Here is an 18,781-nt window from a genome sequence, read left to right as displayed (position 1 = left end):
TGGAGTCCCCATCGTGGCTCAGTGGAAACGAATCCGACCAGGAACCATGAGGTTGCGGGTTTGATCCCTGGCCTCGCTCAGTAGGTTAAGGATCCGGTGTTGCCATGAGCTGTGGTGTAGGTCACAGACATGGCTCAGATCTGGCACTGCTGTGGCTGTGGCGTAGGCCAGTGGTTACAGCTCTGAATGGACTCCTGGCCTGGGAACCTCCATATGCCGCGGGTGCTGCCCTAGAAAAGGCGAAAAGACGACAAAATAAATAAATAAAGATAACCACACCAGTGAGGCATCTTGAATGTCCCATCCTGAGGTGTAAGGACCCAAATGTCTGCAGCCCCAGCTGAAATCATGTGGCGCACAAGAGCGACCCCACTGAGCCCGACTGACTGGAAAATCATAGTAATACGTTGGTTTAGGCTGTTGTGTTTTAAGACGCTGAGTTTCGGGGTGCTTTGTACTGCAGCAGTTGATAAAGAACGTGTCTTCCTTTTTTTCCACCTTCCTTCTCCCACAACTTCCCGGTGTTACAGCCCAGATCGTCTCCCTGCGCCTCTTCAGTGCCCTGCTGCCCTAACTGTGGAATGCTCACGCTTCCCAGGACCACTGTTTGGCTCCTGCTGTCTCCTCTCTGCTTGTCGTGGCCCCGCCTGAATTACCGCTTGGTGCCTCCTGCGAGCCAGTTCATCTCCCAAGGGCCACCGCTTCCCAAGCCCCCAGGCTGGCCCGCTTGGCTCCACAGCCAAGGGCGCTCCCTTCACTGCAACATGCATCGCTGGTGCTTGGCTCTTCCCTCTTTGCTCCTGCTTTGTGACTCCTGACTGTCGCGCCCAGCGTGTCGTCTGTGTGCCCACAGTGCCTGACACACACGGCACACCCCTCTCTTGAGCTGAGTCCTTGCAGTCGAACAGCACAGAGCACAGCGCTCTTGTAAATACAAGCATCGCGCTGCGCACGAAAACCAACGAGCCCCACAGGAAATTACCGGGTGGCGCTAAATCACTGGAGTCGGAAAACAAAGAGCAAAGGAGCAGATGTAATAATCATCTTCATAGACGGTCGAACCCTTTGCAACACGGCTGCTTAAGGAGTGTGACTGACGCTAAGCCTAGGAGTCAGTCGTTTGTGTCAGAATTTTTATAGCGTGCAAGTTCAGTGTTTGCAAGAACAGGGTTAAGGCCTGGAAAATATTTCCAAAGGATAAAGGGGCTATATTTAGACATTCAGGTAGATAGAGAGGTAGATAGTAGACAGGTAATAGGTGGAGAGATTTTAATGGAACTTACCAAGGACTGCAGTTTGGAGAAGGACACTTAAAGACTGAATGAAAGCAAACTGACCCTTACGTGCTAAGGATGAGCGCTGTGCGACTTTGTTTCAGGACACTGGACCCCAGGTGACAGATGTCTTTAGCAAGGTGCCCCTGATGAGCTGCTCCAAGATGTCTGTGAGCTCCAGGGACTTTCTCCCTGGCATTGCTGCGTCCAGGGTCTGGGCTGTGGGTCTTACCTCTGGTGTAAGAGCCACCCTGGACTGGCTTGTGCGTGCGTGCATGTGAAAATAATATCTCCTTGCACACTTTCCATGTTTTGTGGCAACACAGAAGTGCACAGAAAGTGAAACACGGAGTAAGGAGTCCAGCGGGGAGAGTGACGGGCCCATCATTCAAGGCATCTGCTGACTCGGCTCCTTGTCTTCCAGCCTTCATATCCCCTCCGTGTCTGCCTCTGAGCCCGAGCCTCTTTCTCCCCTCCAGCTTGTGTAATTGGGGCCTTTCCTCTGCCCTTGCCCCCGGCAAGGATTTTCGTTTCAAATGGATTTTTAGCTGAGGCAGGAAATAAAGTATAGAGGTACGAACTACTCTGAAAACTTTTATACGGATTTTTACAGCAAATCCCAAGCAAACCCTTTTATCAGTGGTGGCTTTAATGAATATATCATGTAATCCAGAAAGACGGAAAACAGTTTCAGGTTTTATTCAGCATTATGAAATTGCTAGGCATTCACCTGATTATTTTAAAAATAACAATAATTCTTGGGCATTATTAAACAGATACAGTAAGTTGAAGAAATGGAGAAATTCATGAGAAAATGGAATGGGGTTTTAATAGGATTTATGAAGTCAAATAGCATTAAGATTTTCAAGCCAAAAAGACTAGCTGAGGGGTTTAACATATGAAGTGGTTTAAGTCACCTTCAAGGCTGAGAGCCCCTTAAAAATAAGTGGATTATTTCTTTTCCACCATTCCTGCCACAGAAAATCCCAAAATGCTTTCCACTTTGCTCAATTACTGCACACTTTTAAAATATGCTAAAGTGAGTGGGCTAAAATGGCTTTCCAATTAGTTCACCGGAGCTTCCCCAGTTTGGACCAGGACCCAGAGATCCCAATACACCAGCTGAGATAAAACTTGTCTTGGAAAATCATATAGCAGTCCGAGCCTTGTACATAGTCGCTGTTCACTCAGCGTTTATGGCATCATAAACAATATCATCCAAGCAGAGAAGACGATTGCTCTAAGCACCCTGTATCTTCCACTTCAAAGACATAATGAAGAAAACATGCTAAAATCTCGGTCCTCACTGTTCTTGGCCAAGAGCGTGGCCACGCCCAGCTCGATGGGCTCTCTGAGCAGGAGTCTGCATCACGGATGCAGGGCACCAGCTCGCTTGTCCGCTGCCGCTTGCGTTCTGGAGACAACGTGTGCAAAGGCCTCCGTCTGCCGTGTGAATACCGGGGTGGGATTCCACTGGACCCTGTCCCTCAGTCACTGCCATGGGTTGAAACCCCAGGTGCTCTCTGTATGCATCACACTTGTTGTCTCCTCTGTCTGGAACACCCTGGCCCCTACCTACCATAAACAGCCACATCCACCAGGCAGCTGGCCATTAATCCCTGGGAACCCAGGTGAGACACCCTCCCACGTGGTCCTACAGCACCTGGGCAGAGCCCTAATCTCACTCATCTCATCACCTTTGATTTCTTCTCTGCGCTTTATCGATAAGTATCTTAGGACAGAATTGGGTCCCCTTGTTTCCTGCCGCATCCGTACTAATCACGGCAGATCCCCGTGCTGTCAGGACTGTAGCCATAAGTCAGGTGTGGCTGTGGAGCTCTTGACACATGCCTGGTGTAACTGACAAACTGCATTTTCACTTGAACTGAAATACGCACTGGATCCTGAAGATATAGACCAGAAAGAAGTGGATAAGATATGCATCATATCTGTTATGACTCGCTGAAATAGCATATTTTGGGTATATCGGGGTTAAATAAAATCTATTAAAATCATTTCACTTGCCGCTTTTAAATTTTTTAGCGTGACTACTGCAACATTTGAATGTACGTGTGTGGTTACCATTGCATTTATTTGTTTCTTTTTATGGCTGCACCTATAAGTTCCCGTCTAGGGGTCGAATCGGAGCCGCTGCTGCCAGCCTGTGCCACAGCCACAGCAACAACGGATCCAAGCTGCATCTTCGACTCGCACCACAGCTTTTGACAGTGCCAGATCCTTAACCCACTGATCAAGGCCAGGGATGGAGCCCACACCCTCATGGCCACTCTGTCAGGATCTTAACCAGCTGAGCTACAGCAAGAACGCCTGGCATTGCATTTCTATTGGAGACAGGAGTCTAGCTCAGAATAGATACCTACGGATACCAGACCAATGAATAGACTCTATTTTTATTATCTAGTATAGAGTTGAGTGTAAAATGCAATTTAAGAAAGATTAATAGTTCGAGGGAAAAGGACGATCTATTTTGACCCTCAGAAGAGACTCATTTTAGGTCCAAATGACTCTGTATAATGTGCCATGGAATAGATTTCAGGCTTCCTGGTGCCACCCCTTTAGCCAGAGCCGTTTTGCCTCCTTTTCAATGTGCAGCTTCTTCGTCAGTCTAGGATTTGGACAGAGATGGGCTCACCCTCTCCGCGCGTTCCTTGCTTCCGGGGACACATCCTCTGCTGCTGTGCTGGATTCCAACCCTGTGTTCTGAGGCCTTGAGATCCCTGCCCCTGGAGCTGGGGGCGGGGTTCGTTAAGGAATTCACCAGCCGCCTGGATTTGACCCTGCAACTCGCTACCTTGCACGAGTAGATGCCCCTTTACCCTCTGGTCCTTCTGCTAAACCCACTGAGGCGCTTCCCCGCACGCACAGTTTAGCTGTCAGCCAGCGACTTAGCAAATTTCTGCTCTGAATATTGATCTTCTTCCCATGATTCTTGTGTTGGCAGCATTTCCTTTTATGGTTCCAGCTGCTTCCTCAGCCCTAAGCTCTAGCGCTGCTGTCTTTAGCTGATGAAGCTGCCGCTTTGCTCTCCCTGCTCCCCATTTTTTGCAGTCTCGGCAGGTGGATTGGGCAGTGACCTAGCCAGGGGGCCGTATACTTGAGCACTTACTTTGGGGTGAGTACTAGTGTATGAAATGATGGTTTTGTTGTTTGTGTTTGTTTTTCATTCTTTTTACAGCTGCACCTGTGGCATGTAGACGTTCCCAGGATAGGGGAATCAGAGCTGCAGCTGTAAGCCTACACCACAGCCACGGCAACACAGATCCAACCTGCATGTGCCACCGACACCATGGCGTGCAGTAATCCTTAACCACCAACCAAGGCCAAGGCTTGAACCCACATCCTCCTGGACACTAGGTCAGGTTGTTGACCCATTCAGCCACAAGGAGAACGCCTGCTTTATTTATTTAATCAAGTTTTGATCATTGATAATCTGCCAAGGAGAGTCACATAACCTACTTCACTTTTTTTTTGTAACCATTTCCGCAGGCAAATACCATGTGCAGGTTTCATGGAAGGTGGACAACAGAGCAGCCATAGCTGGAGAAGATCATGTGGCTGGTCACTTACCTGCTCCCACACAAGGGTCTGTGCTATTCTCCTAGGAAGGCTGCTGGACCATTAGAGGTTCTAGCTGAGAACTAAGGAACCTAGAAAGGGCGGGAGAAGAGAGAGGAGGTATTGTCAGCTCAGGCACATGATAAAGTACCAAGACTGGGAGGCTTCTGAAGGCTGGGCGTCCGAGGTGAAGGTGTCAGCAGATTCGGTTCTCGCGGGGAGCCTTCGCTTCCTGATTCATAGACAGTCACCTTCTCACTGTCCTCACGCAGTACAGGGAGAGGCAGAGACGCTAGCTCTCTGTTTTCCATTCTTAGAAGGGCACAAAGCCCATCACGGGGCCCCATCTTCATGACCTCATCCAAACCTAATTACCACCAAATATCATCACATCGGGGGTGGGGTGGGGGTGAAAAGTATACACTTTTCTTGGGGGGGGGGGCACGTACCACTGATTCCCTGAGAGACAGAAAATGTCCGTTGTGACCCTAACCCACTGCAGTGTGGGAGCTTTTAGTTTGTCACACTAACACCCTTCTTTTTTTTTTTTTTTGTCTTTTTTTTTTGGCTATTTCTTTGGGCCGCTCCCGCGGCATATGGAGGTTCCCAGGCTAGGGGTCAAATTGGAGCTGTAGCCACCGGCCTACGCCAGAGCCACAGCAACGCAGGATCTGAGCCACGTCTGCAACCTACACCACAGCTCACGGCAACGCCAGATCCTTAACCCACTGAGCAAGGGCAGGGACCGAACCTGCAACCTCATGGTTCCTAGTCGGATTCGTTAACCACTGCGCCACAACAGGAACTCCTCACATCCTTCTTTCAACTCTCCCCAGGAAATGAGCCAGAATCTGGAGAAGCTGTTTCCGGGTATAGTGAAATCGCCAGGCTGTCTGGAGTGTGAGATGCTGCCTGAAGGGACCTGTCACACCCCCGGGGTAGAAGGTCCAAGCTCCTGTCCCTCAAGTTAGGGGACAACTCTGAAAGGCCATCCTGTGCATAAAAATTTACCTCTGCTCAGTGCTGCTCCTGCTCATCCTCCTTCAGAAGATGCTCTGAGCACAAGCCCGGAACCTGGGTCTCTGCTTGGAGTCCGTTGCCACCAGAGGTGTGTGAGCCATCCCAGCGAGAGGGTGGGCAGACGGATGCTGAGTGCACCCACCATGTCCATTCTGCGGCCCTCTCTAGATCCCCTTTGACATATAATTGGATTTTTCTCACTAAGGAGGCACATTTCTTTCATTTATTTCCTTGTGACCATCTAGCTGCTTTGCATAGTGGGATGTTAGCAGATATATTCTATGTAAATAGTTGAAAACTGCCTTCAGTTCTATTTGACATTTTAAAATTTAAAAAAAATTTTTTAAATACTTATTTATTTTTTAAGGGCCACTTCCACAGCATATGGAAGTTCCTGGGCTAGGTTGAATCAGAGCTGCAGCCACCGACTTATGCCACAGCCACAGCAATGCCAGATCTGAGCTGCATCTGTGACCTACAGCATAGCTCATGGCAATGCCAGATCCTTAACCCACTGAGCAAGGCCAGGGATGGAACCTGAGTCCTCGTGGATACTGGTCGGGTTGTTTACAGCTGCGCCACCATAGGAACTCCCTTTGTTAAAAACTTTTCATTGAAGTCTAGTCGACTTACAATGTTGTGATAATTTCTGCTACACATCAAAGGGATTCAGTTATACACACAACTGGTCTCTTTCAGATTCTTGTCCCACGTGGATTATCATAGAATATTGGATCTTGATCCTCTGTTATCTCAGGAGATATGCCTGGACCAGCCCATTCCAATACAGCTAAAGATGCTTTCCCTTTGAAATTTGGGCCAGGTTTTCTCATTACAGAACCCTAAAGTGGTGAAGTCAGCCCTCTTTGGCAAGCCAGGCTTGTTGGAAGAAACCCATGTTGTTATTTGCGTAGAAGATGGAAGATCACACAATCTATCTTTGGATAATTGTTCTGCTGACGACAAGGCTCAGAAACGAGTGAGAGGAGAATGGAAGGTCGTGTGGTTCCTGGTGAATCATCCTGCCTTGTGGGGCAGACGGGTGAAGCAAGGTCACTGCCACCCACAAAATGACAGTGGGTCCTGGTGTCCCCACAGTGAGGTCAAAAGTCCCTTTTATCTGAAGGGACACATACACAACCCCTCCTTGACAGATGTATGGAAATTCAACTGCCAAAGAAATATTGTACAAATACTATGCTGAGTCTCAGTCAATATCTCCTAATAAACGCTCACTGACTTTGTTTTCAGAGAATCCCATTTCAGAACATGACACTGAGGGCCACACCTGAGGCATATGGAAGTTCCCAGGCTAGGGGTCGGGTCAGAGCTGCAGATGCCAGCCTACACCACAGCCACAGCAACGTGGGATCCGAGCCACGTCTGAGACTTACACCACAGCTCATGGCAGTGCCAGATCCTTAACCCCCTGAGCGAGGCCAGGGATCGAACCCATATTCTCATGAATATTAGTTGGGTTGGTAATCCACGGAGGAATGACGAGAACTCCCATATTTTTAAAAGACCACAAGTAGTAAATGTTACTGGGGACTTGGACCAACCGACACTCTTGGACATCGTTGATGGCAAAATGGTGCAACTGCTCTAGAAAAGTTGGCAGGTTTATCACAACACCAAAGTTTCCCAGTCATTCCGGACCTGGGCACTTATCCAAGGGACATGAGGGTATGTGTTCGTAAAAACACTTGTGCAAAAATGTTCATAGCAGCTTTACTCAAAATAGATAAAAACTGGAAATAGGGACCAACCATAGAAGGGAAAACCAAACTCTGGTACATCCATACAATGAAAATACACTCTCATACTGTGGAATTATACTGAGCAAGAAAGGGAACAAACTATCAATACATGGAATAACATGGTTGATTGCACTGAGTAGCAAGGAGGGTGAAAGATGCCTTCCATAAGAGCATGCGCTACGTGAGGTTCCATGGCAGACAAAACTGGTTGATGACAGAAAAAAATCAGAATAGTGGTGACACCTGTGGGAATGTAGGTTGAATTGACTGAGAAAACAATTTAGGGCTTTCTGGGGTGATGGTTCTCTTCTGTATCTCGACAGGGTTTTACAGGGATTATAGACATGAATGCCTCTATCAAAACTCAGTGAATGTACCCTGAAGACTTGCGCCTTTCATCATGGGTAAAATTTGCATAAAAACATGTATGCAAATGTTGAGTTACTCTTACAGAGGCTGACATTTGGGGTGGGAGGTGTGCTGACGTCTGCAATATGTTCCGAAGTGCATCAAAAGGAAAAGAGTTGGATGGATGGACGGAGGGAGGGCTTGATGGCCGTATATGCGAAACAGAAGGAACAGTAAAAGGTTAAAGGTAGCATCTAGATGGTAGGCAGATGGGCAGTCATGACAAAACCCAGGCAGTTTTGCTGTCTGTTTGAAAAGTGTTGTAATAAAAACTCAGGGAAAAATGAAATCTCCTAGCAATCTTCCTCCGCTGCTTTTGAGATGTCTGAGGCAGCCCTGGGTAGCAATGGTAGCCAGAAAGCATGGTAGCCATAAAAAGGTAAGTGGTTCTCAAAGTGTGGCCTGGGGATCTACCCCGCTCTGCGGAGGGATCTGCCAGGTGAAAACTGTGTCTGTAATCATAACAATTTAATAATACTAGGATGATATTTGCTTTTGGAAAACGCATCCTTGCACGAGTGTGCAGTGGAGATGTTTGGTAGCTAACTGATTTGAAGCTTCTCAAGCGATTAAATCCAGAAGCAGCTTGAAATCCAGCTGCTTTCTATTAAGCTAGAACGCACAGAATGGCAAACAGGTCAAACAATTCCATCTTCTCACTCATTTTCAGTTGTTTTGGAAAAGTGAGTTATTTTTGCCAGAAATATGTAGGTTAGCGTGTAATGGTTTTACTCTGCCATTTTCAACTACAGAAAGAAATATTTCATAAAGGCCGTAGTTCTCCCAATCTTGCAAATAGCAGTTCTCAGCAGTGGTAGTTCAAGTCTAGGTCATTTTAATCGTGGGGGTTTCCTTGGCAAAGTTGCATGAGTTTTATTGGCTCAGCTGAAGTTAGCGGCCCTCGGTACCTGTGACGGGAGTCCGTGGCTCTGAGACCAGAGAGCTTGAACATCTCTGCAATCGCCCTTTATTTCTTGGAGACAGACAGCCTCGTAGGAATGTCAGGAGGACCAGTGCTGGTCCTGCTCCCTGCTGGCATCATGTCCTTCCTTAGCCTCCCTTGAAAATGCGGATACCAGTGGTATCTATCTCACGTCGATGGAAAAGGATTAGACCAACTGACAATAGGCGTTCCCACCATGACTCAGCAGAAACAAATCTGACTCCCATCCAAGAGGATGCAGGTTCGATCAATCCCTAGCCTCCCTCGCTCAGTGGGTTAAGGATCCGGCGTTGCCGTGAGCTTTGGTGTAGGTCGCAGACTTGGCTCAGATTGGTGTTGCTGTGGCTGTGGGGTAGGCTGGCAGCTACAGCTCTGATTTGACCCCTAACCTGGGAACCCCCATATGCTGCAGGTGTGGCCCTAAAGAGACAAAAAAAAAAAAAAAAAAGGTAAAGAAAAGAAGAAATGATAGGTAGTTGGAGATAGTATTAGAGGGATATTTCCAAAAAATAAAGCAAAGCTCATGTTCGAATGATTTGTCCACAGGTGTTTCGGTCTTCTCATATATCGTGGGCTCCTCGAGGAAGGCAGGTAGAGCTTCATACTTTCATTTCTGCATCCCCACAGGAGTCTTCACACTTTCCACCTGCCTGGCTGCAGTCAGATGAAGGTGGAGATGATAAAGATTTTCCTCCCCGTCTCCCCAGTGCCTGGCGCAGAGCAGCTCCTCGACACGTATTCAAGGAATGAATGAATGCAGTCATGCACTGGAGTTCCTATTGTGGCTCAGCCGGTTAAGGACCTGATGTAATCTCCATGAGCATGTGGGTTCAATCCCTGGCCTAGCTCAGTAGGTTAAGGATCCGATGTTGCTGCAAGCTGTGGTGTAGGTTGCAGGTGCATCTCTGATCTGGTGTGGCCATGGCTGTGGCGTAGGACCCAGCTGCAGCTCTGATTTGAACCCTGGCCTGGAAACTTCCATATGCTACAATGCAGCCATAAAAAAAAAAAAGAAAAAAAATTTCATATATACGTTACTGTGATGGCTTGGTTTTATCCAGTTGGAAGCTGAATGATAACAAAAAAATTCTCAAGAAGACTTGTTTTCATGTGTGCAGATATTAAACAGAAACCATGCCTCTAAAAGGGGATCATAAGGAAACGTCTTAATAAAAGAAGAGTGGCTTCCAATTAGTATATGCCAAGTGTTTACATGTAAACAGATGCTTCTAGACACTTGAAGGTGCTCAAAAACAGTGTTCATCTAAGCACTCTGAGTGTTTGCTTGAAATATTATTTCTACTACAAGTTTAACTAGATGCTCTTCAGATGAAGCACAGCATTTAAGTTCCAGCTCTGACTCAACCATGAAGTTCAGAATGACAGTAAGATTCCCTCAGGGGAAGCCAAACAGGAATATTACCCCGTCCCCATGTCTGCACTATGCATGGAGATAATTTGTCCGAGGGGCCAAGACCATGTACCAGGAAGCATCAGTTGTTAATAAGAGCTGCACATTGGAAAGAAAAGCCCTGTTCCTTGGACTGTCTCCTCCAGAAGCAGAACCGATGCCTCCGTGTCTCTCCCAGTACAGAAAAAGGGAAAGCGAGGCGGAGAGGCTGGAGGACATGGCTTCCCGTCCCTGGTTTCAGCTACACAGGCTCAATTTTTCAGGGAAACGTAGATGATCAAAACATTATCTGGTTTCCAGTCACTGCACTTTAGAAGAGTGTCTATTACAGTGCTCGTGCTGCAGGAGTTCCCACTGTGGCTCAGTGGGTTAAGAACCTGACTAGCATCCATGGAGATGTGGCTTCAATCCCTGGCCTCCCTCAGTGGGTTAAGGATCCGGCATGGCTGCAGGTTGCAACATAGGTCGTGGATGTGGCTAGGATCTGGCATTGCTGTGGCTGTGGTGTAGGCCTGCAGCTGCAGCTCCTATTGGACCCCTAGCCTGGGAACCTCCATGTGCCACAGGCGTGGCCCTAAAAAAGAACACACAAAGCAAACAAAACAAAACAAACAAACAAAAAAACAAACCAAAAATCAGTAACAGCAAAATGTTCATGCTACAATGGCAAAATTGCCAAGAATATTTAATTCAAGAAAAAGCTGACAAAAGTAAATTATGGACAAAGCATGCATTAATACAAATGTCCCTCATTTAATACGCCTTAATTTCAAAAGGAATAGGTATCTAAGAAAGCAAAATATTTGCAGTTCCAGCTCCTGATGCCATGATTATGGTCAGCTTGGAAGGAACTGCAGAAATGAAGGCTGGCCCCGTGCGGAAACAGTCTTATTAAAGCATCTTATTAAAGAGCCCATAATCGCCAACCCACAAATACTGCTGACACTGATTTCTCCTGGTGAGACTTTCTGCTGATTTTATTCCGGATATTTTTAGTCACCTGAGATCTGTTGAATTTGAAGGTACTCTTTCAGTTCTTTCTGCTCTAGTAGTTGGAACTCAATGTGCAAATGTTTTATTGCAAAAGGATATCTTACAACATTTGATTTTTTAAGTCTGGTCCAAGAAATTTGTTGTTTGCGTCTGGATTTCTGTCTTTGTTAAATATCTTCTTGTTACGTACATTCAAGTACATCCAGGATCCTTTCTGTTTATTTTGGATGTGTAGGGTTTTTTGTTTGTTATTGAGATCTTTATTGTGCTAAAAAAAAAAAAAAGAAGTCAGCCTGGGTGGTTGCCACTCCGATTAAGCAGCTCTCAGCCAGGAGCTGTGCAAGGCTTCTTGCCTGGCCACCCCCTGCCACCTGCGTGGTTCCCTGCTGCCTGACCTTCACACCGCTCCTCTTGTCTCCTCTGCTAAACTTGTCACCTGGATAGGTTCTCCCAGGCACCTGTTCATTGCCCTTCATCAGAGCCAAGGTTAAGCTTGTGACAATGAACGCCTGCCTCCCCAGAGACGTTGCCAGCACGGAGCAGAGGGGAGGGGCGTTCTGAACACCCCTGGACCCCTCCCCGTGTCCCCGTGACTTTCTGCTGAATGTTCCCCATCTCGCTAAGCCGTGAGTGCTCCCCAGCCCCCAGCCAGCGTGTTCCTAGTTCTTGACTTCTACCTCATTTTGAAACACATGCCTTGACCCTGGTTAGTTTTGCAGGTTGTCTCACCTGATTCTTTTTTTTTTTTTTTTTTTTTTTTTTTTGCTTTTTAGGGCCATACTTGTGGCACAGGCAGGTTCCCAGGCTAGGGGGCAAATCAGAGCTGCAGCTGCCAGCCTACACCACAGCCACAATAATGCAGGATCCAAGCCGCATCTGAGACCTACACCACAGGTCCCAGCAACACAGGATCTTTAACCCACTGAGCGAGGCCAGGGATCGAACTTGTGTCCTCCTGGATGCTAGTCGGATTCATTAACCACTGAGCCACGATGGGAACTCCTCACCTGATTTTGACCTCAGGCTTGTCCTAATTTATTCCCAGCTTCCACTAAATACCCCAATCCCGATTGGACATGTTGCCTTAATGCTCTAGTGCCATTCTCTCTTTCGTTTCTTTCCCTTGGTGACCCATCATTGTGAGCTCTGCAGACCCCTCCCCCACCCCTTCCTTCTGAATTGCCCTAAAATTCAGGTAGAAAATAGACTCCTAGAACATATCACATCTATATCATCTATTTCTTTTTAAAATTTTTTTTTTTTAGTTTAAGGGAGAATCGCAACCTTTTAAAATTTTAATTCTTATTTATCTATTTATTTCCTTTTTAGGGCCATACTCATGGCATATGGAGGTTCCCAGGCTAGGGGTCCAATCAGAGAAACAGCTGCCAGCCTACACCACAGCCACAGCCACGCCAGATCTACACCACGGCTCTGTGTCTGCAACCTACACCACAGCTCACGGCAATGCCAGATCCCTAACCCACTGAGCGAGGCCAGGGATGGAACCCACAACCTCATGGTTCCTAATCGGATTCGTTTCCACCACGCCACGACGGGAACTCCCCATATCATCTATTTCTAAATGTCTCTCTCTCTAAACATAAATCACCTTCCCCGGGAAAAATTCCAGCATATGTCAATTTCTCCCTTTACATTTTCCCCAATCCACAAGAACTTGAATTTTCACATTTTCAAATGATGATTTGATCTACGAAGCGAGAGGGCACTGGAGACAGGAGTAGGCACCGGTATTCGAAGAGAGACACAGCCGGTGGCGTTGTGTCCACAGAGCAATTTGTAATAATAAATAAATAACGATCATGACTATAACTTGCTGAGTACGTACTCCTTAAAAGTGGCCCATAACCAATATTGCTTTCCCTCAGTTTCTGTCTTTATTATTTATTATAGTGAACACAAAGCATTATTAAGTTTCCCTATCAATTTTCCCCGTGAGGTCTTCATTTCCGCAATCCATTCCACTCTTCTTAATTAAATTCCCTTCAACCGATATTTATTGATTATCCATCCTGTTGTTCTCACAACAGGCAAAACACAACACTGAATAAGACGTGGTACCTGCCCTTTCGAAGTTTACAGGCTGGCAGGGATGGTTTAGAAAATCGGACAATTGGGATGCATAGCCGTGAGATGCTGCATATGGACACGTCTGAGCTGCCACACAGCGTGTGCAAGGGCAAAGCCTGGGGGACGCAGTGTCTGAGCCAAGGGAACATATATCCCCACCTTCTCCCTTCCCTTGATTGGGAAACGGGCTACTCTGATGCCGTATGTCTGTGAAATGTTAATAAAAGCTTAATTTCTTTGTTGCTCCCCGAATATCAGTGTCACTGCAACACGGCATCAACGTGCCTCTAATTGACCCGCTCAGCCTGGACTGCTCTGCCCTGCACGTTCCTGTGGAGTAAGAGCTGAGCTGAATCATGGTTTTCTTAGGGGAAATCAAAAAGCTACATTAAATAACACACCAAGGAACGCACTTTATTTGTTTCTTATTGCTACTACAACACTTACCACAAAATTAGTGGTTTAAAACAATGTAAGTGTATTATCTTACAGCTCTGGCAGTCACAAGTCTCCTGGGCTAAGACCAAGATGTTGGCAGGGCTACATGCCTTCCGGAGCCTTGGGGAGAATCTGCCTTTTCCCACGTCTAGCTTTCAGAAGCTACCTGCAATCCTCGGTCTGTGGTCTCCCATCTTGCAAAGCCAGCTTCAGCATCTTCAAATCTCTCTGTGACCCTGAGGGCTCCTCTGTCTGCTTCTCTTACTTATAAGGACCCTATTGATTATATTAGTTCCACTAGAGAGTTCAGGTTAATCTTCCAGTTTGGTTTTTTTTTTTTTTTTTTTTTTTAGCTGCACCTGCAGGATACAGAAATTCCCAGACCAGGGATGGAACCCATGCCACAGCAGCGAAAATGTCGGATCCTTAGCCCGCCGAGCCATCCATCGAGGAAGTCCTAATCTTTTAAAGATCAACTGGTTAGCCACCTTAATCCCATCTTGACCGTAATCTCCCTTTGCCATATAATCTAACATGTTTACAGGTTGGGGGACCAGGATGTGAGCCTCTTTGGGGGAATATTTTCTGCCTGCGGCCATTTTTATACATCTTCTCTTTAAGTGTTCCAGTATCCCAAATGCATGTCTGGTGTAGAAACCTGTACAGGTTCTGCTTCTGATGATGTTCTGATGATGTTGGATTAACCCCCTATTGAAAACAATCCAAAAACCTTGAGACAAAATCCTCAGATTAGCTTAAATTGGAGAATTACACAGGCAGCCAGAAATGACCGTACATTGTCCTAGTGGAACTCACTGATATGAGCCCAGTATTCCGTGATACTTTAGTCTTTAAGGAAGTCGTTCATTCGTAAGTATTGCAAGATCAAGGGAAACAAAGATCTGAGCGAAAAGGAGCCAATAAAACTCTGGGCACCTGAGCCATTTTGGCTGCTGAGACAACACTTGGAGTTTGGGGTTGCGAAGGCATCCAAGCTTGAGGTGCTAAAGCGGAAGAGAGGAGGGAGAATGGATTAAGGACGGCACATCAGACATCGGCTGATCTTGATGGGAAGGCGTGGGAAGGAGGACAGACCTTGGCCTTTAAAAGGGGAGCTGCCCTCAGAACCCTCCAGATTCTCAGGAAGGACCCCGGACCCAAAAATGAGAGTCCAGTGTCTACCTGTTTCATCCAAGCCCGGACTGAAGTGACCTGCTCATCAGCCAATTGCCTTTGTTGTCGTCTTCTTTTTTTGTGGGGTTTTTTTTTTTTGGTCTTTTTAGGGCACCTATGGCATATGGAAATTCCCAAGCTAAGGGTTGAATCAGAGCTGCAGCTCTGTGAGAATCTGCATTGTGGGATCCAAGCTGTGTCTGCGACCTAAACCACAGCTCACGGCAACACTGGATCCTTAACCCTCTGAGCGAGGCCAGGGATCGAACCTGTGTCCTCATGGGACCCTATGTTGGGTTCTTCACCCACTGAGCCACAACGGCAACTCCAGAATTCTTTTTTGACGATGTATCAAGCCCTATAGTTTATTTTTAAAAATGTGTTCTACCCCTATACAGTTATGACAATGCTATTGAAAATGTACATAAGCAAAGAAATCTCAGAATATTCTGGATAAGTCATAACTCTTCTAGAAATTTCTCCATTTAAAAATAGAGTAGTTGCCCTGAAGATACAGACCTGTCGTTTGATCGGAGAGCCTGGGTAATGAAAGAGAACACGTTTTTGATGACCTGGCAGGCTCACCACCTTGCTGTCATCCCTGAGAAGGAACCAGACAGTACCTGAGGGTGAGGAATTGCCTCCATCGTGTCTGTGTGATGTGCCCTGGAGCCTGACAATGCCCCTGGCTACTCCAGTCTCCAAGCGAAACCCCAGCCATGCCCCAGGGCATTCAATCTCTTCAGGCCCCAGCACTGCTGATCATGCTTCGAGCTCATTCCTATTTCTTGTCACACAGGGGAGGAGGCCCAGCAGCAGTCTGGCCAGCAGTGTTTGCCACAGGAGGAGGAGCAGGTCATGAGGACCCGGGGCCCTTCGTGTTCCGGAAGCTTCCTGTGATTTAGGAGAAGGCCTTGGAGATAAAGGGGCATTTCTGAAAATTTGTCATGAAAAAATGTTTTCAGTCTGGCAACAGAAATAGGAGCCAGTTTCAGCAGATTCAGCTTGGCCCTGGATCAGAACCAAGGTTTTGCTTGGTTTCTGGGCATCGGAAGAGCATAATCAAATTTCATGGCTTTTTCACTGAAAGTCATAAAACCACGAGTCCAACACTTGGCTGATTTTGAAAACACCAACCTTAAAATTACTTTATCTGCTTTAGGGATAAATTGGTTTGAGCCTCATTAGGTTCAGTTTCCCCAAATTAAACTGCACTCAGATTCTCTTTTGCTCTTAAAAGTTATGCAACCACAGATTTTTTTGGTTTTGTTTTTTTGTTTGTTTTTGGCCTGTACTAGGTTAATGTAGTTTTACTAATCAAGAGGAAGACGGTCGAATCTGCTTCTTTTGAGAACACGGAGCCGCTGCAAATTGCACAATGAACACTTTGGTCTATCAGCGACCAGCCATTTCTTCCGGCAAAAAAACAAAACATACAGTTAAAAAAAAAAAAAAAAAAACTCTAGGGGAAATTGATTTTATCAACTCCAACACAATGTTTTGTTTCAATGTAGCTTGGTGAAAACATCAAGAAATTGCAATTAGAACTTTTTTTTTTTTTTTTTCTGCTGTAGTCGCCAGTATCCATCACTTTTAGAGATTTTTAGAGAAATCAAATCTGTTTTGATTTCTTGTTTTTAATCTCTTCTCCTGTGAGAAATCTCATTAGGAGTAGAATTTGTAACTAATTGATCTGTAGTTCACGTCTAACTGCAGTAACTGCTTCTTTAGCAAAGGTTCTGTTCTTAAACTCTGAACTTCAGTGGAGATGGACAGCTTTCTACTAGCCTTAGAATGTAAAAGGGGAAATATTTGAAAGGCCCTATTTCTTTCTTTCTATTTTTAACTCCAGTTTACCCTGCAAGCGAATTTACAAAGTAGGGCTGTACAGGAGTTCCCTGGTGGTGTAGCAGGTTAAGGATCTGCTGTTGTCACTGCAGCAGCTCCGGTCACTGCTGTGGCGTGGGTTCCATCCTTGGCCCTGGAACTTCCACATGCTGCAGGTGCAGCCAAAAAAATGAAAAACCTAAATAATAAAAATAGGGCTTTAAGAACCAATTCAAACACCCCCCCCAAAGTTTCTGTTCATTTAATTACATATGAAATGACTGCCAATGGGCCAGAAAATTCTCCAATCTTGATGACATACAACCGGATTCAGCTGCCAGTTCTTAGGGCAAGGAGGCTCTTCGAACACAACTGGGACTGTTTATTGAAAAGTATTTCATCCAAAATGCAGATGTTCTATAAGAATGGGGAAGCTTTTGTTAATTGAGACTTTTACACACACACACACACACACACACACACACACACACACACACCCCTCCCTACTTTCTTCATTGTGTAAATAAAAAAGTCATCCAGTTCTATTTGCTCTTTAGGAGAGAAATACAATAATCCTTCTCATGTGTTTTTCAAATTAGTAAAAGCAAGTAGACATTTTCCGTTCAATGATTTACATATGTTTAAAATTAAGTTCAATTCCATAGCATATAAGACAGAGCAGATTCCAGGAAGGAGGAATGTGTGGATGGGAAAAAACAACCAAACAACCAACCAAACAAAACCCAGACCAGGAGGATAAAGGGTTAGGCCGCAAAGGCAGAACAAGTGACAGTTCCACAGTGGATGCTCTGAGAGTTGGTTGGTGCAGCGTCCCCACCCGCTAGAAGGCACATGGGCACAGTGGTGGAGCGGCTCACAGTCTTGGGACATCTTAGAATTAAAGGTACAAACTGTTACAGTTATGATGCCTTCATATCCTTAAGGTCAACTTTCCACACGCTCCCCCCTCCAAATTGGTTTAGAAACAAATAGCATCATGAATGAAACGCACCCACAGCAAATCTGAATGTGTGAATCTTTGTTTAAAGCAGTGTATATACTATACAGGCACATTGAAACCCAGCATCTGACAAGACATTTCATGGAGTCTGGACAAGTCCCAGGAGCACACGGGCTGGATGCAGCAAGATGAGCCCCCTGTACCCCCGTGTGGCCAGGTTTCAATACCCAGTGAGACTCAGGATGCGCCAGGGCCTCAGATCCCAAGGACCAGCCAGACCAGCCCCCAAACCTCCAGCGGCATCCCGTTGGCTGGCCACTCGGAGTCTCTGATGGTTCCCTTCCAAAAACCTTCTTAGCTTTTTGAAGATCAAATAACAGTCTTGTGTTACGCCTGGCTGTCCCACTGCCTCCTACCCACCCGGGGGGCTGGGGCTGCAGCTCCCAGGCTTGTCTGTGATGTGAAACCCGTAGTGAATGCCTCTCATGGGTTTTCTCGAGACAGAAGAGAGGGATGAAAGTCTTTCCGATGACTTTTAGAAACCAGTTTCTCTCTGGGTGTATGTGGGGTATTTTGCTGCTGGTGCTGCTTTGACTTCTGAAAAGCACTCTTGGTGTGGCGGCAAAGGGGAGCAGGTGCCAGGTGAGCTCTGTGGAGTTTTCTGGTGTCAGCCTTGCCCTCGGGGCACACTGCGTGTCTGTGTCACTCTGTGTATGAAGTGAGATGGAATGGAATGAGCTTTCTTCGAGCCAGCCAAGCTCTGTTCTTCTTTCTTTCTTTCTTGTCTTTTTTTGTCTTTTTGCCTTTTGAGGCATATGGAGGTTCCTAGGCTAGAGGTCCAATCGGAGCTGTAGCCACCTGCCTACACCACAGCCACAGCAACGCAGGATCTGAGCCCAGTCTGCG

General features: G+C 46.4%; 1 long non-coding RNA gene across 1 annotated transcript in view; it reads left to right on the top strand.

Moving 5' to 3' along the window:
- LOC146395709 (uncharacterized) overlaps positions 1–3,289 on the top strand; it is a 119,375-nt gene extending 116,086 nt beyond the window's left edge. The window contains exon 6 of the long non-coding RNA XR_014831070.1: positions 531–3,289. This is a non-coding gene — a long non-coding RNA (uncharacterized LOC146395709). The remainder of the gene's footprint in view (positions 1–530) is intronic.
- The last annotated feature ends 15,492 nt before the right edge of the window (positions 3,290–18,781 follow it).

Source organism: Sus scrofa, chromosome 16 (genome assembly GCF_054392235.1).
Source record: "Sus scrofa isolate SSC_HxYL_T2T_F1_AM1 chromosome 16, Sscrofa_HxYL_maternal_Yorkshire_Landrace_v2.0, whole genome shotgun sequence".
NCBI lineage: Eukaryota > Metazoa > Chordata > Mammalia > Artiodactyla > Suidae > Sus > Sus scrofa.
This window is presented reverse-complemented; position numbering and strand designations above follow the sequence as displayed.